The 24,518-nt window shown below is 41.9% G+C and overlaps 1 pseudogene; it reads left to right on the forward strand.

The window, feature by feature from the left end:
- The first annotated feature begins 944 nt into the window (after positions 1-944).
- LOC147455778 (uncharacterized) lies at positions 945-16,448 on the forward strand (annotated as a pseudogene).
- Positions 16,449-24,518: the final 8,070 nt, after the last annotated feature.

Below are 24,518 nucleotides of genomic sequence, written 5' to 3' on the forward strand. Positions count from 1 at the left end.
CTTTAACATCGATATGAGAGGACATAACTAACTTGTTGTTGATTGCCATGTGGGCTAGCCTGGTTGTTATCTATTGTAATAGGTTAGCTTTCAAGGCTTGTCATGAGCTTAAGATATCTTTGTACACTATTTTGGTTAATACAATTCATACACTTGCTATTGTGAGTTTGAAGGGAGAAAAAACATTAGTTCTCTATCAGCTAAAGATGATAAAATCTAAGGTTTTGGATGGTTTTGATGGCTCTCAAGTTGAAATGGATTCATTTAGACACAAATGCCTCTATTTGTGAGCTCTTTGGTTGCTGCATGTGTCTTGTGATTTTTCCAAAAACAAAAGGTGATAAGATAACCAATCTTGCAACCACAAATTTATTAAGTCTCTACATTTTCTAATCATGAAAAAGAGCTTGGAGAGAGGAAGCTACATGTAAGCAACAACAAGGGGGGCGACCAATATACACCAAGTCTTCTCAATCTCTAATATGTATGTGCTTTCCCATTGTGAATCCATGTTGTTTGTACATGAATCTTCCTCAAGTACATGTGTCGCTCATCTTGCTCTATACATAGCTTTAATCTTTTGTCAGTTCCTTGTTTACATAGCTTTCTAGCTAATAGCATGAGCATTTTGGTTTCCTCAATGATGAATGGCTGCCTCTCAACTTGTAATGATCTGATGGGAAAAGGTATAACATGCTCAGTCCACCTTGGTACCATCTCAATGCTAAAAAGATATGAGTTTCATAAGTCATCATCAATCCCAATGGGTGCTTCTCCATGAGTCAATCTTGGAACATGGGTTTCTTCTAAAAATTGAAGAGACTTAATATGGTGGAGTCATTTTAATTAAGTGACACTTTCTTTTCCCTCCCATGCTTGTTCCAATCAATCCTCCAAGCACCCAGTTTTTGCAATTGTAGAGTCCATCCTTCCTACCTCTCGTGATGGAGGCAATGATGTCCAGCAATGCTCTTGCCCCTAATCAGCATGGTCTAGGTATATATCAAGTTTACCTTCATGGTGGTAAAGGTCAATGTCCGTTTGTCGATGGGAAGTGCGGCCCCTTTGGCTCATTTTTTGCTCATGTCTACTAGTTCAAAGGTTGAGGTCACTACTTTGATGTCCAAAGAAAGCATTAGGGTTTTTTTTTTTGTTAGGATTTGGCTTCCCAGAGCTTTTCATTGGATGATTTTTCCATTTTCTATGAATTATTTGATTCAAGTTGTAGTGGCTTCTGGGAGGCATGGACTCTGTGATATGTGATGGAGACTTGGGCTCACCCGTGTAGGCAGCAATATGTTTTCTACTTGATGGTTGTAGCTAATTTGTTTATGTGATCTTTGGTGGGGTGTCTCCCTTGTCAATTAAGACATTAAACTAGCATTGGGAACATTCTGGACTATCAAAGGGGCCCTGTAAGGAGGTTTGACTTTTCCTCTCTTATCCAAAGTGGGCAACCCAGTGAAGTATATAAACGGTTTTTCAAAACCCTATCAACCAACATATCATTAATAAGATCTTAGAAAGTAGGTTCTAAATCCCCAAACTCTGACAAATTTAGAGTTAATCTGTAGAATTTATGGCCTCCCCATTTGTAGAAATGTGGGGAGAGATTCCATTTATAATATGGAGTTGTCACATCAAAAAATAGAATCTTCTAGAATATAAGGAATCTGATGACATGTTATATATCAATGGATAGATTTTAATGAGTACATATTAAATCCAAAAGGTTCAAAAAGTTTTAATTTCATTTGTAAAACTTTTTCCGTGCGCCCTCATTAGGGAATTTCATTTGGAGGGACTTCTAAGAAAATACAAATTTTTGCCTTCTCTCTCTAGAAAATTGGTGTAGTAAAATAAAAGGTGTCCTCATCAATTGTTCAAAAAGTGTACTTCGAAGTGGATTCTTTCGATAGAGTCATAACGGTTGTAATGCTTGATGAAATGTCTCTTTTCAATTATATTGAATGCACCTCGTCATATAGGAGGGAAGTTTTTCTCCATACGATGTATGCAATAGGGACTCTAGGGAGTAATAGCATTATACCCTTTTGTTTCTTGATTTTCTTGACTATGTATTCATGGCTTCTTCTTCACCCCCTCAAACCTTCTCACTAAACGACATAAATATCATCTACACGTTTATTTGAATCCTCAATATGAGCCTTTATGTAAGCGAAGTAAAACAAACACAATAGTAGCACCCACGGAGAAAGAAAGACTCAGCTTAAAGGGTGAAAAACACATAGATTTACGAGAAAATGGCTCACTCTATCCTTTGAATCCTATGACCAATTCCTCCCCTGCATTCAAAAATCCCACTAGTTTATTGGCCTTTGCAAGTAATGGATAGAATGGTTTACTTGGCTACTGCAAAGCTCTAAGTAGGAAATAAAAAATGCAGAAAAACATGGTTCACCATCAAGAAAATGAGCTTCTACAATTTTCTAATTTGCACTGTGAGGACCAGAAAACACTTTTGCAATGCACACAAGAAATACAGGTCTTACAGCAAGCAAAAGTGTGGAACTTACAAAGGAAAGATACAAGCTTAGGTGATTGTGTGCGCAAGAAGAGACTACACGTGGTCTCCAAAAAAGAATCCAAGCATTGAGGTCAGGATTGTGATCCTTTTATACATAGTTTTTTCTTATGCTGTATTTTCTATGTAGACATGCTATATATCTAGAAAAAGAAAACATAGATCCAAAGGCCAATGTAGGAAAGTAGTTGAAGCCTTTGATAACAAGAGGTCTTGCAAAGGATATAATGCATGACAAAAAGTATAAGGTTTTGCAACGGGATGTTGTTGACCGTTTTATTACAAAGAGTGCAGTGCCTGCCATTGAAATACAAGGCACACTTGACTCCCTTGGCGTGAGTAAGAGCAGGTACTCAGCTATTCAGCAATATATCTCCTCCACTTTTGTGAAGAATGGAATAAAGTCTAAATTTATACCAATAGCAATAAGTGTCTGAAAAGAGAGACTTCAACTCAACCATGCACAAAAAGATTTCATTGGATGTACATTTCATATTGATGGTATTTTCAGATCTCAAGGAGCAAATGTAACCTACGATGAGTACAACAATATCTTCATGGACCTCACTTTGTTGCAAACTAGAATGATTGAATTCTATAATGTAAAATTAATTTGAAGAGACAAGTGGAGTTCTACATTTTGTTTGAAGCTAGATGGGTGTGAGATTCTCAAAGACAAGAAGCTAGAACGAGTCACAATAGCATTTATGAATAGGGCTTTTTCAAAATGCCCCACTAATGATCCTTCATACTTCAGTGGTCAATCAAAATCAAACATATGGTGGTTTGGTGCTTTTTAGGTATCCCATTTCCATCTTCTCTTCAGCTTTCGTGAGCCCTCTTGAGATTTAATTTTAGATTTAGTTTCACGTCTCATGTGGATTTAATATTGAAGGTAAAGAAAGAATACCATGACATTTTATATTGAGTGATCCATCAAACCCCTATCATTGATATCATCGATAAACAAATGAATCAGGGAAAGGTGCTGGTTGTCAATGGGAGGGGAGACTTTCAAGTTCAATGGCATCTTACAGGTGACCTTAAAACACTCAACTGCATGTATAATTGTGGAGTGGGTGATATGGTAATGGCTCCATGCTTGTAGTGCATGGAGCCTGCAAAGATGATGGACCCAAAATGGTGGAGAAAGGCTCATACTCGTCACAATGAGGATCCTAATTTCCACCCATTTTTGGATATTCCACTTGTCAATGTCCACATTTTTACAATGCATGCTCTTTGTATAATTGTGGAGAAGTTGGTATATTTGTACATTGGGTTTGCTTGGGAAATCAAGAACTCAAAAGAACAAAAGGTCGCAGTAGAGGCGCTTGAACTGGATTTGTCAGAGCTGGGTCTCCATGGAGGCAATCTGAAAATCCTGCGGGACGAGAAAATGTCAACCAATAATAAAGGTGTACCTTGCAAACCATCTATTGGTGGGATCAAGGCACGTCTTTTTTTATCAAAACCAATAGGCATGAAAGATAAGACGCTAACCAAGCGTGGAAGGATATATCGGTCCACTTATGTTAGCGAAAATTGAGTTTCACCAATGAAAAAAATCTCCATATGGCCCTAGTGAAGGACCAGGAACCCACAACTCGCAATGCCAAGGGTGAAGTGTGGCATTCCATCGATGTGCTATTTCAGATGTGTGACAAAGATGAGTGGACACAAAATGATCTAAACAAGTTTAAGGAGAAGGGTGGATGCATGAATAGGTGGCCCGGTTTTAACCGGTTAAAAGTTGATTTTGGAGGCTTAAAATTTAGGGGGTATGAAACTGGTGTTATGGGCAAGAATTGTTTGAATTAAATAATCGTGTGGAGGATACAAAATGGTTTGAATTTAATAATCGTGTGGAAGATTCAAAAACCTGTGTGGAGCCCACGTCAGACAAATGTTCAGTCGAATGTTTGCATGACTGTACTTCTCCATATCTCTGTGCCTTCCTCCTTTTGCGCCTTTCTCAGCTCACTCTACAGCCCCCTGTGCACGCTTCTTATCCTTCGCTATGGATAGCAACCTAAGAAAGAGCCCAAGGAATGCAGCCCGACAGGTCTCCCCCACAAAGACCCTACATTCTCCCACGAAGGTATGTCACTTCCCTCTGTCTCTCTCTGTGTTGTGTACAGTGAACCTGTATGTGTAGTAGAGTATTGAGGTGTGGATATATTGAGTAATGGATTTATTCTTTTCGGAGACAGAAGTTACAGCCTCCTTCCAAAATCAGCCACTTTGTTCACCCAAAGGATTTGGAGGTGCCATTAAAGGCATTCTGCATGACGAAGGAGGATTTTCATAGGGAATATGGGTTAAGTCTTGAGGGGAAAGATGTTTGGAAGTTGACAGATGTAGATGTGCCCATATCCAACTGGATGAAAGTTTTCACGTGTCTGCCAGTGAAGGAGAAAAAGTGCCGATAAAAACAGCAAGGCCCGATTACTACAAGGCACTCTACCAGCTCTACAAGCAGGTGTATCAAGCTCTACAAGTCAAGTTTGCACGCGGATATGTTTATTTTGTATGCACAGGTCCGGTACAGTGGGCTGAGTTTGCATCTGAGGTGGTGAAGAATGTGACCAATGAAGGTCACTTAGATAGGAAAAGAGAACAACGGAAGCTAGAGACTTCCCAAGTATCCACAGGAACCCCAAGTGGTTCTGCCATCTTGTTAGTAAATACCCCATCCAGAAGTACACTAGTCGAAAGTGGGCTTTTTGTGACTACTCAGTCTGCGTTTAGTGTTGAAGTATCCACTTCCTTGCAAGAACTACTTGTTGAGGTTAGAAAATCTCATGACAATGTATCAACCGAGTGTCAGAAGGCTAAGGATTCTGTGGTCAAATCTGTTGCTGATGTGCATCGTTGCCCTTGACACCATCCAAATTCACTTCCCTGACGATGCCAATGTACCAACAGGCTTGCTTGACAGCCTCCAAGAAAAATTTGACCAAGCAAAAGCCACCCTCCAGCAAGCACAGCTATGCTTTTAACTCCATCTGATTATACCTGCAAAGTACTGGTTTGGATGTACAATATACTATAGTCTATATACTGTTTTGGAATGATTACACAATAATACCTATAAAGTAGATTGATTACTATAAATAATGGTAACATACCTGCAAAGTAACGGTTGCAATACCGGTATTGGTATTCTATTGGTGAACATGTTACTATAAGTTCTATCAATGATCACAATAACGGTATGAAAGCAACATAATACAGGTATAACAACAAAATAATACCGATATAGTAACAAAACAAAACAGTAGTTTAACACTAAAGTAACGGTATGATTATAATAACCATATTGTACTGAAACTCTAATAGTGAAAATGGTACTATAAGTTTTACAATACCGGTATTATGACTCTATCATACCGGGATGGGTAGAATGTGGTACCACAAAACCGAATAATAAAAAAACATAATAGTATGACAATAACATCAATACGGTAAGGGTAGATAACAATACCGGTAAGATGTTATCATACCGGTAGGATTATATCCTACTAGTATGATTACATCCTACCGGTATGATTACATCCTACCTGTATGATTATATCTTACCGGCATGATTACATCTTACCGGTATGGTTACATCTGACCGGTATGGTTAGATCCGATCGGTATGATTACACCCTAACTGTATGATAAAATCCAACCGGTTTGATGTTATCCTTCTCGTATAATGTTATCCTACCGGTATGATGTTACCGGATGTTATCCTACCGGTATGATGTTATACTATCCAGTATTATAGCATCATACCGGTGGGATAACATCATACCGGCAGGATGTAATCATACCGGTATGATAACATTATTATACCGATCTTCAAGCATTCATACCGATTTTATACCTGTTTGACATTGTCTGATAACAGAGGTCTCTTGCCTACAGGAAGAATTATCCAAATGCTTGGAGCGTGAGGAAACCTTTGGTCTCTGTTTCACGTTTGTGATAGACATGATTAGTCAACCAATGCTACCTGAAACCATAGTCTTTCCTGCACGAGTTTCAGCTCCTAGACATAGTGTTGTTCTCATTGATGTGTGCAACGCTTGTGGTGTAAACATTCATGATCACAATCACTCAAGCCATGTTGTTTTATTGCCTTGTTCACATGCATACCATGCATTCTGCTATGCTCACTTGGATGAGAAAGGAAAGTGCCTGCTCAAGAATTTCCCCGGAGTTATTTCTGTAGAAGACCAATCCCTTCTAAAGAAGAAGCCACTTGAACCATGCCCAATAACAGGTGAGAAATTGTTTCAACGGGTAAGAAACACACCATTGTTTTAATCAGGTGGTTGATTTTTTGTCTTCTTTGAAGTTTTTTCAGAATCAAGCTGCTTCAGAACTACTGCCGGTAAAGACACAGGGAACGATGCAGTGACGTTGGAGAGGGGAATGAGGAACACACCTGACACACACGCAATGAACCCTATATAGCTCAGGGTATTCGCAACACCCCTGTCCTCTCGAAAAACACCTTCAAAGAAAGCAACTCACACTAGCAGGGCCTCGCCTGTACTTCGCCCAACGCACACACGCCTGCACAATCCTCGGACAGTGATCACACCGATTTGGTCCACTTTCCGCATTTCCACAACTCAACACCTCTCTCTCTTTCTCTCTCACACACATAGGGGACCCGGGGGACACACATGCTCACACACACCGGTACCACGCACCCTGTAGACGAGCAAAGAAGAAAGGGGGGAAGGGGGGAGAGACGACGCCAAAAAACAGCAATGACAGCTTCTCCTTCAAAAAAGAAAACTCATATACATGATCCACATGGCCTGCTCTTGACCACACCATGGCTATCACCCATCCGTATAGAGGGGAATACACCTCCCTCGAAGCTCAACTCCGTCAGCACACGCCTCGATAGAAAAAAAATCACCTCTGCCTTCATTTTGACAGTAGCCTTTTCCCTTCGTAGCCTTCACTGGCTGCCTCTCCTGCAAGGTCTTTACCCTTTCAAGCCGCATCACGGCGATCCACCATCGTGTGCAGCTTTGACTCCTCGAGCGCACAAAGAACCCTCTTCTCTCGCAATTCTCCTCCCTCTTTCCTTCCCTTTCTTTCCCTAACCATTAAAGCTTAAGCAGCCGAAAAAAACCCGTCGAAGAGGTTCCCCCTCCTTTCCTTTTTCTTTGTTTCTTTTTTCAAAGCAAAAAGAGACCAACCAAACTTTCTTTTTTTGGCGCCACTGCTCCTCTTAGCCTTCTCCAACAAAACCATTTTAACCCTCTTTCCTTAAGTTAACCTTTGGAACACCTTTTCTTTTTCACCTTGGAGTCCAGCCACTCTTTTATTTTTTTTCCAACTCCAGCCACTACTTAGCTTTTGAATTTACAACCAAAGTTGTTGGTAGGTTCATTTCCCACGTCGTCGGTGCTTTTAAGTGCACAAATTTGTTCCTTCAAGCCACACCTCTCGAGACCCTTTTCCGCATTCGGAACATTTCACATCCTTCCACCACAAGTCTCATAGTTGGAAAAAAATCAAGCTTGCCTCCCTCTTCTGCCGTGATTGTATGTCCACTTGAAGTGGGCACATCCCGATGCCCTTGACTCCGATCGGCCATCCGCCAATTTTGGCTGACCCCTCACGTTGCATGCGATTTTCCAGGACCCGAGCGAGCTCAAAGATATCTTTTTCATCATGCCTATCGACGTGGCCCAGTGAGCACGTACCCGACCCCCGACAAATATTCCTCAGGCCATAACTTGCCCGTTTGAGCTCCGAATGGCAAACCGAAAAAACCGGCATGCTGGCTTGAGCTTTAGGCGCGTATCCAATGATACCAGTTTTTGCCACCTGTCCGTACCTGCTCTGTCCATCGGGATCTGCGAAGCCTTCTAACTTCGGACTGACATATCTTTCACACCGAAACTCCGCTTGACGAGCTGTCTGTACGAGCTTCTAGAGCATCTTGAACACCACTTTTTGGGGCACATTCCATGCATCTCGAACACTTGACGTGCCGTCCCAATTAGCCCACTTCGGAGGCCCCCCTGTTCTTAAAAACCCCTTTTAGCACGCATTTCCGTTGTCACTGTCCTACTGAGGTCTCCCACAATGGCTTTAGCCCTTTACCATGCACCTGTTAGCACCCTTTGCACTGCATAGCACACTTTATAGCACGGACCAACTTTGGCTGCACCATCATTGCCCACCCCCCTGTTGAACATTCATGTTCAACCAAAACTAGCTTTATTGAACTTGAAACTTGCAACACGCTGCAAACACTGAACTACACTGGAAAACACACCACCATATGTACAGTATGTATAATATGTACAAAATTGCATGTATGTTACTCTTGAGTCCCTTCAAGTGGGTTGCCCAGTCCCCCTGGTCAACATTTGATGCACATCGGGCACCACTCCCCTATCAAAGTACAGCTTGAGCAGTACACCATTTACCCTGTGCCTGAGAAGCTTACCATTGGCTCTCACCAGCTGATAGGTCCCATTCGGAAAGGCCTTTTGCACTTTATACGGACCCGTCCATTTCTTTTTGAATTTCTTCTGGAAGGTAAAGTCCAAGTAGCTCTCATACTTCATTACTAGGTCCCCTTCTTCTATCTTTTTCTCTGGCAGACTTTCATTGACTTTGGCCATTCTCCTTTCCCGCTGCTTCACATAGTAGTCTGTTGCTGCCTCTCTATCCATTTGCAATGCCTCAAGGCCGACAATCCTATCTTGTAAGACAGCTTGGGGAGTGGCATCGATGCGCCACATACCTTTTAAAGCACCCAACTGTGCATGCACTGGCAGCACTGCCTCTTTATCATAAACCAACTCAAATGGAGTAAAGTTGGTCGCCACTTTGTAGGATGTCCTGTAGGCCCATAGACACTTTTCTAGATTGATCTCCCATTCTGTCTCCTGCTTATACACATACTTCGTGAGCATTTTGATCATTTGTCCGTTGGCACTCTCCACAAGACCATTGCATTGGGGATGATAAGGCGAGGAAAACCGATGCTGAATCTTTAGTTTTTCCACCAATGCTTGCATAAGCTTGCTTTTGAACCCTTGCCCTCTATCAGAAATGAGTACCCATGGCACTCCAAAACGGCAACAAATGTTATCGAAAACAAAGTGCGCCACAACCTGTGCATTTACCTCCTTCACAGCTTTGGCCTCGACCCACCTAGTGAGGTAGTCGATGGCAACCACGACATACTTCTTACCACTTGTAGACTTAGGGAGTGGACCGATGGCATCCAAACCCCATTTTTCGAAAGAATTTTGAGAAATAATTGCTCCCTGTGACTCAGCTGTCAAATGCCTCTCTCCTATAGTCTGACATTCATGGCAGGTCTTGCACCAATAGTGCACATCCTTCACTATTGAAGGCCACCAAAAACCTGCTCTCAACACTCGAAACAACACTTGACCTTTCCCCTGGTGTCCGCTCTCCTCATGACATTGCTCCAGTACCAAGTTAATCTCTTCTTTGTAGAGCACTCTCCTTAGCACCCCGTCTCTATCGTAAGTCATTAGGTCTTCACCTACTAGTGTAAATTTGCGCGCTTTCTGAACTATTCTCCTCCTTTGTAGTTTAGACAAACCTTGGGGACACTGCCATGTATCCAAGAAATCTTCCACCTCCTTCAATGACTCCCTACCTGTGTATGTGGCCGGGGCCACATATATACCTGCAATATGTACCTGCACCTTACTGCTTGCTAGTTGGTTTGCCTCTTGGTTGTGCTCTCTCTTCACATGCTTGAACTGAATTTCTCTAAATAACTTCAACAACTTCTTGATGGCAAAGAACCAATGCTTTAAGGAATCTCGTTTTACCTTCCATTGGCCTAACAGTTGCTTGATGACCAATAACGCATCACCTTTGACCACCAACCTAGAAATGCCAAACTCGACGCATTGTTTCAAACCTAGATGGAGGGCGAGATATTCTGCTTCATTGTTGGTATGAACATCCTCCAAATCATAGGCTTTTGAGAAGATTACCCTGCCGTGTGGATCGTGTATCACCACACCTCCACCAGCTTTCTTTATCACCCTCCTATATGCACCATCAACCCACATGGTAAAAGCTCCAATTAGGTCGGGCTCCTCTTTGGCTTCATCTCGTACCACTCTTCGATAAATCAGCAAATCTACGGCCTTGCTGACCAAAATGTCCGCCAAATGGGACGACTTGTGTGGTCAATTTTGAACTCAAACTCGAATTCCTGCAACTCTATCACCCACTTCATGATCCGCTTTCCCGGCTTTAAGTGTAACACCACTTCAGCCAACAGATTGTTAGCTGTCAACACATAAAACTTACGCACAATGAGGTGCACTTTGAACTTTCTACAAGCAAAAACCAAATCCATGACCCACTGCTCCGCTTCAGTGTAAGTCACCTCTCCAAGACTTATCACCCTGCTTTCAAAGTAGATAGGCCTATAGCTCCTTCCTACCTTCTGCAGAAACACCGCCCCAATAGCCATGGTACCTACCGTCATTGACACATAGAAATCATGCTCTTGGCTTGGAGGGCACACAGTTGGCAGCTGACACAAAATTTCTTTCACTCTGTCAAAAGCTTCTTGAGCATCTTCGTCCCATTCAAAACCATGCACCTGTTGGTCCCTCTTTTGGAGAGGATACACATATTGTGACAGCATCCAAAAAAAACGCGACAAGTACTTTAGCTTATGTACAAAGGACGCCAAGCCTTGCACACTAGAGGGAGGCTCCATTAAGACTAGCGCCTTGACCTTTTCTGGATCTGCCTCAATTCCATTTTGCGACACCACATGACCTAGCAATTGCGCTTGAGGTTGCGCCAGCTTGCACTTATTAGGGTTTAATTGACCCCCTTCTTCGTCCAGCCTTTGAAAACATAGCCGGAGCTTTGACAAATGATCTTCCCTTGAGCTATAGCACCCAATGTCATCCATGAAAATCCTAAGGAATTTGCCCAAGTAGGGACCAAACACCCTATTCATCTAGTCTTGAAAGGTGGCGTAGGCATTCACTAAACCAAACGGCATCCTGCGATAGGCAAAGCACCCCCATGGAGAGATAAATGTCGTCTTCAGCTGATCTTCAAGAGAAATTCCTATTTGAAGGTACCTGAAATCCATCCATAATAGAGTACCTCTCATGACTGGCCACCTGATTTAAGATTTCATCTTGGAACGGCAGTGGGTAGTGGTTTCTCTAGGTCGCCGCATTCAATGTCTTGTAATCGACACACACTCGCCATTTTCCATTCTTCTTAGGGGTGATAACCACTGGAGAAACCCACTCCGACTCCTTCACGGGGTATATGATACCTGCATCTAACAGCTGGTTAATCTCCTACGAAAGAGCCTCCTTCTGAATCTCCCCTAACCTCCTTAGCTTCTACGCCTTTGGTTTGCACCCTTCTTTGAGAATTATCTTGTGCTCTGCACCCTTCACTCCTCGTAAATCTTTGTATTTCGTCGCAAATAAATTCGGAAAAGAGGCACACAACCCAACATAGCCTTCTCTCTCTTTCTTGGTCAAATCTTTGCTTAGCATAGCAGTTACCTCCTCCACACCTATGCCACCAACCTGTGGTAGCACCTCTCCTTTTACATGGGAGCCTTCAACAGTAACCCCAAACAAGTCGGCATCTATCTTTAGCATATCATCTTCGCTTTCCTCTTCTTCAGTATCTGTGTACCCCTCATCATAGGATGTCTCTGTCTCATATTCATAGCTTGTCGTATCATTTTTGTCTCTTTCTGCCATAGGGTGAAAACGGCTCTCTTTGGTCTTTAAATCAAGCACCACCTGTCTCCCTCTCTCCTTGTCAGGCAAGGTGAACACTCTGCTCCCCCAATCCTACTTAGCCCCTATTGCAAGTAGCCATGGCCTACCCAAGATGATTGGATAAGCGTTGTCACCCGCCTTCATCACAAAGAAATCGATCAAGCACTCAATGCCCATCACTTTCACTCTTATGTCTTGAGCCATGCCCAAACACCTGGCTTTGGTATGGTTAGCCATCCTCATGCGTACATTTGATTTAGCTACTGCTTTGACCCCTGTTTCCTTCATTGCAGTTTCCGTCATGACGCAAACTTGTGCTCCACCGTCTATATAGGCCTGAACCTGCATCCTCTTTTCAATGACCACATCCACTAGAGGAAGGACATCCGTCGGGCTACCCACTCTCAATGCCATGTTTTGTATTGCATGCACATTCCCCTTAGCCTTTGGCAGCCTCGTGCTGACACTTGTAGACCACTGTCTTCGTAGCTTGGGATTTAAAGCCAACAACTGACCAAAGGTTATGTTAGCCTTCTGATTTTGAACATCGCTTACCAAGTCATATTCCGGGTAGCCGCGCCCTAGCTGAAAGTCTGCTTGCTTGATTTTGCGACGCCTCCTCTTCTTGCTAGTTTCCGGTTGCTCCTTGCCTCCGTACACTTTCTCTTTACCTTTATGGGCCCTCGTCTCCCGCTCGGTTTCTGTCTCTCTTTCCCTCCTTGCTCTTTTGTTGGCCAAAACTTCAACATCCTACTTATCGACTCCGATGATATTCACCCTAGGGACTTCACCACCATCCTGAGGAGCTGGCGGCACCTGATTATCGACTACCTGCTCTCTCGGGCCATTGATTTGTGCTTCGCCTCTACCTCTGCCAAACAGTGGATAAATACCGCCTCTTTATCTTAGCGGATGAGGGCAATCCGGTGCATAGTGCCCTTCTTCACCGCAATTGTAACATCGGCCAGGCAGTGGACTTGCCCTGCCCCTTGCTCCTCTGGGTTGACCTCTATCCATTACGCTTAGCCGCAATTCCTGCATTTGCTCAGACAAATCCTGCACGGTTCGCACCCAATTTTGTGGCACAACGGCTACACTTCGATTTGCAAGGTTCTCATCACGAACAGCATCCCTCGGACCCTGAGGTTGGACCACCGCTTCATAGCCTGACACACCCTATTCGATCTTCTTTTTGATTTTCCTGCTTTTTGCCTTTGCGATGGCCACTGCACCATTATAGTTTTGTGGGCTTTCAAAATACACTTTCTCCCTCACTTTAGGATGCAGGCATGCCATGAATTTATCCAATTCGAAGTAGTCGCCATTGGCCAATTGCATGGCACCCGCTAACTCTGCCCAACACACTTCAAAACGATCCAAAAACAAACTGAACTCTTCACTTACATCCTGCTTGAGCGCCTTCAGTTTGGCATCCATCTCGATCGGGGACGCCTCTTTGCGGAAGTCATGTAGAAAACGTGCCCGCAGAGCCGGCCAGGCATGCCTCGGCTCACCTTCCAAAGCTTCGTACCATATCTTTGCTTTCCCGCGCATCACCAAAGGAAATGTCTGCATCTTGCTGTCCTCGTTCGGCATGCGCAGCGACAACATATACAACTCAAAGTCTGCAACCCACTCATCAAGATTTTCTTCACCTGTAAAAATTGGCCCATAGCTTCGAGACGCCATGTCGACCAACACCAAAAACTACTTCTCTTCACTTAACTGGAAGCAATCAGTGTGCTCCTCAGTGGGGGCACCAGAAGATGGAGAGGGGGAATGGGGAACACACCCGACACACACGCAATGGCCCCTATATAGCTCAAAGTATTCGCAGCACCCCTGTCCTCTCGAAAAACACCTTTAAAGAAAGCAACTCACACTAGCAGGGCCTCGCCTGTACTTCGCCCAACGCACACACGCCTGCACAATCCTCGGACAGCGATCACACCGATTTGGTCCACTTTCCGCATTTCCACAACTCAGCACCTCTCTCTCTTTCTCTCTCACACACACAGGGGGCCCGGGGGACACACACGCTCACACACACTGGTACCACGCACCCTGGAGACGAGCAAAGAAGAAAGGAGGGAAGGGGGGAGAGACGACGCCAAAAAACAACAATGACAGCTTATCCTTCAAAAAAGACAACTCATGTACATGATCCACATGGCCTGCTCTTGACCACACCATGGCTATCACCCATCCGTACAGAGGGGAATACACCTCCCTCGAAGCTCGACTCCGTCGGCACACGCCTCGACAAAACAAAAATCACCTCTGCCTTCGTTTTGACAGTAGCCTTTTCCCTTCGTAGCCTTCGCTGACTACCTCTCTTGCAAGGTCTTTGCCCTTTCAAGCCATGTCACGGCAATCCACCATCTTGTGCAACTTCGACTCCTCGAGCGTACAAAGAACCCTCTTCTCTCACAATTCTCCTCCCTCTTTCCTCCCCTTTCTTTCCCTAAGCTTAAAAGCTTAAGCAGCCGAAAAAAACCCGTCGAAGAGGTTCCCCCTCCTTTCCTTTTTCTTTGTTTCTTTTTTCAAAGCAAAAAGAGACCAACCAAACTTTCTTTTTTTGACGCCACTGCTCCTCTTAGCCTTCTCCAACAAAAACCATTTTAACCCTCTTTCCTTAAGTTAACCTTTGGAACACCTTTTCTTTTTCACCTTTGAGTCCAGCCACTCTTTTATTTTTTTTCCAACTCCAGCCACTACTTAGCTTTTGAATTTACAATCAAAGTTGTTGGTAGGTTTATTTCCCACGTCGTCGGTGCTTTTAAGTGCACAAATTTGTTCCTTCAAGCCACACCTCTCGAGACCTTTTTCTGCATTCGGAACATTTCACATCCTTCCACCGCAAGTCGCCCAGTTGGAAAAAAATCAAGCTTGCCCCCCTCTTCTACCGTGATTGTCTGTCCACTTGAAGTGGGCGTATCCTGATGTCCCTGACTCCGATCGGCCATCCGCCAATTTTGGCTGACCCCTCACGTTACATGCGATTTTCCAGGACCCAAGCGAGCTCAAAGATATCTTTTTCATCATGCCTATCGACGTGGCTCGGTGAGCACGTACCCGAGCCCCGGCAAATATTCCTCAGGCCATAACTTGCCCGTTTGAGCTCCGAATGGAAAACCGAAAAGACCGGCATGCTCCACAGCTTGAGCTTTACGCGCGTATCCAATGATACCAGTTTTTGCCACCTGTCCGTACTTGCTCTGTCCATCGGGATCTGCGAAGCCTTCTAACTTCGGACTGACATATCTTTCACACCGAAACTCCGCTTGACGAGCTGTCTGGACGAGCTTGTAGAGCATCTTGAACATCACTTTTTGGGGCACATTCCACGCATCTCGAACACTTGACGTGCCGTCCCAATTAGCCCACTTCAGAGGCCCCCCTGTTCTTAAAAACCCCTTTAACCACGCATTTCCGTTGCCACTGTCCTACTGAGGTCTCCCACAATGGCTTTAGCCCTTTACCATGCACCTGTTAGCACCCTTTGCACTGCATAGCACACTTTATAGCGCGGACCAACTTTGGCTGCACCAATGCCTTTATACAAGACACCTGTGGAGGTTTTGCTTGATGAAAGTGTCCCTGGTAATGCTGAGAAACCCGTTTCAGAAACAACAGAAGAACGGAGGTAAAGGAGCAGAGTACGACTGGTGCTGAAGGGAAAACCCAGAATGAGGAAGATGATGTGTTGCTAGACACTGGCTTGCGGGTGACAAGATCAAAGACCCTGATAAAATGAGGCCAACGTGGCAAGAGTAAGCTTTTTCATTGATTAAGGATCTAATAAGTGATCTTTTGCTGCACAACTTTCTGAAGCTGATGGTCGTGTAAATGTCAGGCTAGAGGGAAGTCCCAAGGAGACCCTTGCTTAGCATATGAGAAAGGCAAAATAAAATAAAATCGAGAAGACTGCAGATGAGAAGCCTGAAATGGAGCAAAAAAGCCAGGAAGAGGAAGAGACCCAGGGGCAGCCAGAAGAGGAGATGGACATAGAAGACACTAAGGAGATGCAGAATACCGGCACAAGTTCTGACCCTAAACCCAGAGCCTGCAAAAGATTATAGTTTGCCCCCCCTATGTTTCTTTTTATATAACCACTTCTGAAATTAATATAACTTTCTTTCCCATTCTACGTCTCTTTCATCTTCTGCCTAATTTTTGAACATTGTGTATTTTTATTGTATGATTTCAATCTGTAGATATGTCCTAATTGCATATTTAAATTTGAGTCTTGTGTAATTTTGCATCTGCAGATATGTTTTCAGTTGAAGAATGGCGCCTTGCAGATAGGTTCAGGGCTGACAAGTAGAATGGCAGGGCTGACATTCATGCAATATGGAATTGGGTGTTGTCTCCTCCAGTGCTCGTGTTTCCTCTATGGTATAGACTGTGTAAAAGAATCCCACTGATATGGCCAAGCCCACCACCTCCGTTGAAAGTCCAGCATAGGGTTCTCGTTTTGGACCTTAATGGCTTACTGTTCAAGGAATTTGATGTAAAATATGATGAAGAATTGCCCTACTGGCCGGAAATGCGTCATGTTGTTGAAGGGGATACATAGTTTTGGGTAAGGCCCGATACAAAAGTGTTTCTAAATTTTTCTTTCAGATGGTTCGAAGTGTGGATATGGAGCTGCTACAAGTTTGAGAAGCTCAAACGCACACTAGTGACAGTGTTCCCAGACCACCACAAAAGATTCAATAGAGTGGTAAGTCAGGCGCAGTGCACAAGGGACCCTTTTAAAAAGGGCGGGACGGGTGGGACAGATAAACCGGTGTTCCACAAGAATCTCAAAAATTTTCCTGACCTACCACCTGATACACTTATCTTTGATGATTCTGGATATAAGCTAATGTTTAATTCATTGGGGTCATTTCTTGTTTTTCCCAAGCTAGAAAAGCAGTCTAAAGAAGTGCTCGCCTGTTTTCTCTCAACCACTGTCATAAACTGGCTGGCACACTAGTTGATCTCTAAGGACAGAATTGAGTATACAAAGAGGACTGTAATTTGTGAAGACGGAAAACCTGATGACGCCTATGTGCGTCATATTTATTGGAAATGGCGGATTGACTTTTTCCAGAACAAAGGAACATATTTTTTTTGTAAAACAAAAGCTTCATAAAGTCTGTGAAGTGGGCAACTTTTGTCGATGGATGTAAATGGAGAATTACTCAGTTTTTTTGTCAATCAATGTAATAGAATTCATGTATAATACATTTACAAGCAAGTTGCATGGAAATACGTTGTATTCTATATTTGAAGTATCTTGCAAATAAAAGGAGAAAGGGAGAGGGGCAGAGAGAGAGAGAGAGAGAGAGAGAGAGAGGCTGATTAGGGTTTTTTAGAGAGTGCATCTTTTGGCAAAGGAGGAGGAAAAGCAGGCAACAGGAGGGTTGGCAAGCAAGTTGTCAATGTTTCATCTTTCCTGGTTAGAGTGGACTCACAGAAGCACATTGATTTTGCTCTATCGGTGGTGGACGACCTGGTCGTGTGAAAAAATGAGAATAGTCAAATAAGGACTTGTATGATACTGAGAAGTGACTGGTTTCAAACACAGTTCAGTTTACAGTTAAAGACAGAGTCAGAGAAAGGGATTCTGCCATCATGTTTGTACTCTTATTGTACTTATACTGTAATCTCCAACTTGTATGATACCAGTACAAAACCATTAAATTGCCACCTTTATAGAACCAGTTTATTTAAAATGTAAGGACATGTAGTGATTCAAAGGGATAAACAAAGACATTTTTTTATTTTAAAAAGGAAGTTTGGACAAAAAATTTAAACAAACTGATTGCTACAGATCAAAAGGCATACTATTGTAGATAGACTCAATGACATCAAGTGATATTGTATATAGTTTTGAGTTGCTCGGATGGGATATCATGGGGATTTTGATTGCCCAAACAAGATGTGAATATATGAACACCTTCGGCTTTTTGTCCAAAAGCTCGTAGGTCTTCTCATTTATCATACAATAGTAAAACCCTTTGATAGCATAGGATCCTTGCCGAATGATATTGCCCCAGTCATCTTCAACGTCTGAATGAAACTCCTCAATAGCTGCAGTGCATTTCACAATATAGAAATCCACTTTTTCTTCATTGTCATTTGGTGCGGGAACAACAAAATTATCACCAACAATAAGAGCTTCATTGAGGGTGTCATAGTGTCCTTCATACGCTGCATCCTCATTTATTTTGTCATCATCGTCTTCCCCTTCTTCTATAGGCTCCAAAATAAGGTATGTCCAGAAAGGAACGTGTGACTTGCTCACACATCTCCTCCACTTTTCCTGTTTACATGCACTACAGAAACAAGACAGTGAGTGTGTTCTCAAAGTAGTTGTATCATGCTATGAATTTGCAGAAATAGAGGGCATTGAGCGGGTATTTTTTACAGCCTTCACATCCCAATTTTTTCCCCTTTCGACATCCCCCAATTCAATCACCCAAAAAATCCTGCTTACATAACGAGCGTGGGATGCATAGGTGGCTGTAGCACCATCTGACAAGGTCCATCTCAATAATGCCACAACATCTGCAGCACAGTCTATCTTTGGGCAGTTTGGCTGCAATTGGTATTGAGTTAAAGACCTTTTTATCACTGCTCCCGCACCATCGTGTTCTCCCTTACCATGGCCGGATCCAAAAAAGTTTCAAGACAAGTTTCCATCCCGTAAAAACAATGTATCTTATTTTATTCAATGGATAGAAGAAGATTAATATACTCTTGGCACGATAAAATTACCAAAAAAAACACGTATTATAATATTACTGATGTTAGACAACCATTTTATTACAACTTTAATGCCAATATTATACATCTCTATATTAAAACCACCTTCAGATAATGTTTGTTAGAACATGGTATACCTAGCAAGGAAATAGAATGGTCTTCTTGCTTTGAATTGTGAAGCTGCTCCATCAGACCATACCCAATGATTCCTTATGTTTAGACCAAATTTCTTTAGCCATTCTGCATGTTTCAAAAAACGGTGTTGAACAAAATGTGTGTCATGTTGCTTGTCATCTGAAATGAAGAAGTGAATTGTCTTGTGGATGTCACTTGCATAATATAAAAGTCGTAAATTATTGAAGGCTTAATACAAAAGAAATAATACTCATCTAGGGTGATATCGTTACTTGCAATTCGGAAATATGTTATGTGCATAAAAATAGTTACTTGACTTGAATACCAATGCATAGACTGAATCTCATTTTGTTCTTTGAAACTATAATTTTCAGCAAAGTCCACAACTGACACAACAACATCTTCTGGAAAGCTTTGTATACATTCCTTATATTGTTCTGCTTGCTACCTATACACAATGATGCATTATGTATTTCTTAAGATGGTCTTTGAACATGACTGAGAGATCCTGGCATGATATTTCCTTATGCAGCAAGACTTTCCTTTTCTTCTTCTTACCGTCACGCTCTGTTCCTACTTCTAGGTCCTCAAAAATCTTCACCACAATCTTTTTAGCAATAAATGCAGCCTTTGCAGCACAAAAATCTAACTTAGCCGGGCCACACCTTTTACATTGACCACTCAAGCAGGCAAGGGAATGGAAGGTGGACGTATCTGATTTGGACAGAGTATAGAGTCCAATAAGGCTGTTACACTCTTGATAGGGTTTTTTGGTGCCTTGCATCCACCATTGTCTTTGCATATGTTGCATTGACATTGGCAAGATTTTCCATGCAGACCGAATACAGAACTTCGCATGTGATTTATGGCATCCTTTAGGAAGGACATTTGAACATGTGAAATGTAGCAGCAAGTATATCAGTCTCTCAATTTCCGCACAAAATATGGCTTCATGTACTCAAACGCATGCTGCCTTATTACAATTTCAGGGTATTGCTCTTTGAAGTTGAGAAAGAGCTGCACCTACAATGAAAAACATATATGGTTAAAGAACATTGAAGAAAATTGCATGTTTTTATTATCTTTGAAGAAAACTGTTACATTACTATAAACTAGTATTTCTATTTCAAACCAGTATGTTCTTTCACTTAAATGGTTAGGCAAACCAGTACATATGAACACATGTCCTTGGTATGTACCAGTGGTATATAAGTGTCAAGCAACCACTTCAAATGTTCTTACTGCAGATGTAAACCAGTCTTTTCATTTAAAACCAGTATGTTATTTACCTAACCAGTACATGTGAGCAGTTAACCACGATGTATACCAGTGAGAAATAAGTGTTAAAAATTTTTACTGGATATGTAAACCAGTATTTTCCTTTCAAACCGATATGTTTTTTACCTATCTGACATGACAAACAGTACATGTGAACACTCGACCAGTACATGTGAACACTTAACCACGATGTATACCAGTGAGAAATAAGTGATAAAAGTTTTTCACTGGTTATGTAAACCAGTTTTTTACCTAACTGGTATGACAAACAATACATGTGAACACTCGACCAAGATGTTTATTGGCATAAAATGTGTAAACAGTATTAAATCTATTTACTGGTTATGTAAACTGGTATTGTAATATCAAATCGCTATTAGTTTTTATATAATTGGTTATGTTAAGTAGTATGTCTACTACATACCACATATACACTTGACCGAGCTGTAAACTACTGTGAAAATGTGTTAACCAGTTGAAATTAATTTACTCGTTATATAACCGTTCTTTTTATTTCAAACCGGTATTAGTAAGTGCATAATTGGTCGGGTTAACTAGTACATCTTTCACATACCACATATATACACTTGACCAAGTTCTATACTAGTGGGAAAAAGTGTTAACCAACTAAAATTAATCTACTGGCTATGTAAACCAATTTTTTCATTTAAAATCGATATTAGTTATTACATAACTGGTTAGGTTAACCAGTACATCTTTCACATACCATATCAAGAGTTGTTTAAGATGCTTATACTGGTCATGGAAACCCATATCCGATATTTATCTACTTTTAACTAGGACCAAATACATATTCAATATTTCCATTCATAGTTTTTTCATGCGGCAACCATACTGCATACGCATACAAGTATGAAATTATGGTTCAAGTATGGTAAAACTTCAACCATACTTTCATACTTGACCTCAGCCACTTGTGTATTAGTAAATGCAAACTGCATTCACTTAGCCCTTCCGATCTGTTGCATCGATTTCCACACTCCAGATGTTCATGACCCATTGCATATAGAGAACCTAGTGCAAACCTGCAAATTGTATTCGTTCAGCTAGTTGTGTACAGAGAACCTAGCACAAACCTGCAAACTGAATTCGCTACTAGTGCTAACTCGGAGCTGTCAATATTGGGCAGCAACTACCATGTGGAAGAGATGAGGCAAGACTGCGAAGCAAGGAAGGGCATACTATGAACGCTATGCAGGCAAGAGCAGACTTGCAGAGTACAATCGCTAGGAAATTTGGGGTTTTTAATTTTAGTCCCGTTTGTTTATACATATCATACGCGTGTGAAAGTATGCGTCTGCAAACATATGTTTCAGCAAACATACGCGTATGATAAAAAGTATGTATATTCTCATTCATATCCAATATTTATCTACTCTTAATCTAGGACCAAATACAAATTCCCCTTATTTCCATTCATAACTTCCTTCATATCCGATTTCATATCTACTCTTATCAACCCAATTATAGTGAATATAGGTCATGAATGCAAATATTAGAAAACAAAAATGGATATAGTGAAGCAAGTTATTACCTGAGATTGTTCAAGAAGATGCACATGATGTTTGACATATGAATTTCTTCCAATACGCTTTCTACGCACATCCTTCTTATTGGGTGAAACACGAGTGTTAGACATCCAAAAAGAGAAGATCAACTCTTTCTCATCAGTTTTTATGAAACCATGATCCATGGGCTGTCGAGCACATAAAGAGATTGGCAAATTGCCATCACCTGCTGCCCTCAACTGATTCTTTGTAGCTATGAAGTTCCTCTTGTGCAAATTTAGCAATTTAGATGCAGCTGAAACATTCACTTTTGAGGTAGATGTACACTCAACATTCATAAGCATTGTGGTGATGAACCTTTTAAGAAAGAGCTCCTATCCGCTCTTAGGTAATTTGATTGCATCTATTGTGTTGCGTATGGCTTCAACAAAGGCTGTTTGTGCCCTGGGCATTTCAAGGTCTCCAAGAGAATGATGATTGACAAACTTTCACAAAATATCTGAGCGTGATGCAACATCGAGGGTCTTTGTACGTCGATTGAAGAGCATAAAAAGTTCATTGCAAAGTCTTTGACGCTTTGCAGCATCAGCACCATTTTGATCATTATCTTCCTCACGTGCTACCTGTTCAAGCTTGTTCTTAGCACGCTGCTCCCTCTTTCTCCTATCATGATATTCCTTGACCGCATCAATAGCATACCTAGCACATAGTTCACAGTGAGGCTGAGAGCAGTCACATACAATGTGAGATTATTGATCCATGCTAGAGAGGGAGAGATTGAGCGAGGTGATAGGCCTACAGAGAGCAAGAGCAGTATGTGACAGCAATAGATGTGTGATAGGCCTACAAAGTAAAACAGCAATCTGTGCTCCTCACAGAGAGTTAGAGAGAGATAGGAAAACGAGAGAGCGGGAAGACAAAGAGCTGGCTGACGTGCATAGTTAAGAGCGACAAAGCCATCTTCTATATTTGAAAGAGAGGTGTGGAAATAGTAATGGTGTAAAGAGCTGGCTGACGTGCATAGTTAAGAGGTACAGAGACGTCTTCTATATTTAACAAAAAGCTGTGGAAATTCTATATTTAATTAAAAATCTGTTCAAAAGAATATATCAAATTGACCTAATAAAGATGTTTTTATGTACCGGTTATAAAACCTCTATCTGGGACAAGATTTTTGGTCCACCTATTCATGCATCCACCCAGAACCTTCAGCTACTAAAGAAAAAATTTAGGATAGCATGGACTGAAACTCAGATTACTTTACATGGTATTGTTAAAGCACCCTTTTAAATGAAAAGGACTAAAAGGATGTTTTAAATTCCTGACAACTTGCTTTATTTGTAGAACATCATTTTCAATCACTTACCATACTTCATTCAAAAGTATTCAAACCCAGGCATATGGAACATTCAAGGCTTGGAAAGTCTCATTACATGGCCATGAATGCATATTTCAGACACACACAACATGGTGGCTCTGGAGATAAGGAAAACAGTTTGTAAGTGTTGTTTCAATGGTTTTATTGTAGAATCCTTCATCGGCTACAACAAAAACATGTATTGGACTGCTCAACAATAGCACAAGCAACTAGGCATTTGCAACAAAAGAAAAGGAAACGAGTAGAGGCATTTAGCAACTCCAATGCTCATGAAGGCCAAAGAAAGTGGAGAGAGACAATGCAATATGTTAACCATAGGTGGATCAAGATATTTTGATTTTAGGTCACAACATGTACAAGAGATTTCTACTGATATAATAGATACAAGACCAGTCACAAGTCTCTCAACTTGATGACAGATAGTGGATATCTTTTGGCACATTACCCTTATATCCAATCATTAAATGATTGCCATAATCTAAGGATTCATTTGGGTTTTGTTTCCCCAAAGTGAGTGCCATTGTTGTGTATGGGTAATAATATGTTGCACAACCACCAGTGTACCCCAGACAGTATCCGAAACATTTTGTAGAAAAACCTTTGTCGACGAGGATAACTTTGTCTGCATTTTGAGGTAGCATTAGTCCACCTAGGAAGTGTGAGATCATCTTGAGGGTGAACATTGCAGTACTTCCCTCTTGGGACATTCCATTGTGAAAGACTAGTATGGGTGCCTCACAGAGTCTGGCAAGGTATTGTGCTAGTGCTGCATCCATTCCACGATACTCTCTTGTCCGACGACGAAGGAAGTCATCCTTTTTAGTAATACATGATTGTACACAAAAGGATGAGTTGGAGAAAGATAGTGATAGCTAGTTTTTTCTTGGGGGGGGGGGGGGGGGGGGGGGGGGGGGGAGGGGGGGTGGGGGCTACCACATAGCTCTCATCTTGCATATATAAGTGATCCTTCTATAGGTCCATTGACCTCGTGGACCCTTATGCGAGATGCGTAAACCAGTCCTCTACTTCTTGAGTACGGGTTGATGGAATGCTGTTGTTTCTGATAGCTTGGAAGGTAGCCTTATGTAGGAGTGTCTCTCTATAAT

Source organism: Adiantum capillus-veneris, chromosome 6 (genome assembly GCF_014529385.1).
Source record: "Adiantum capillus-veneris isolate H3 chromosome 6, ASM1452938v2, whole genome shotgun sequence".
In the NCBI taxonomy this organism is placed as follows: Eukaryota; Viridiplantae; Streptophyta; class Polypodiopsida; order Polypodiales; family Pteridaceae; genus Adiantum; species Adiantum capillus-veneris.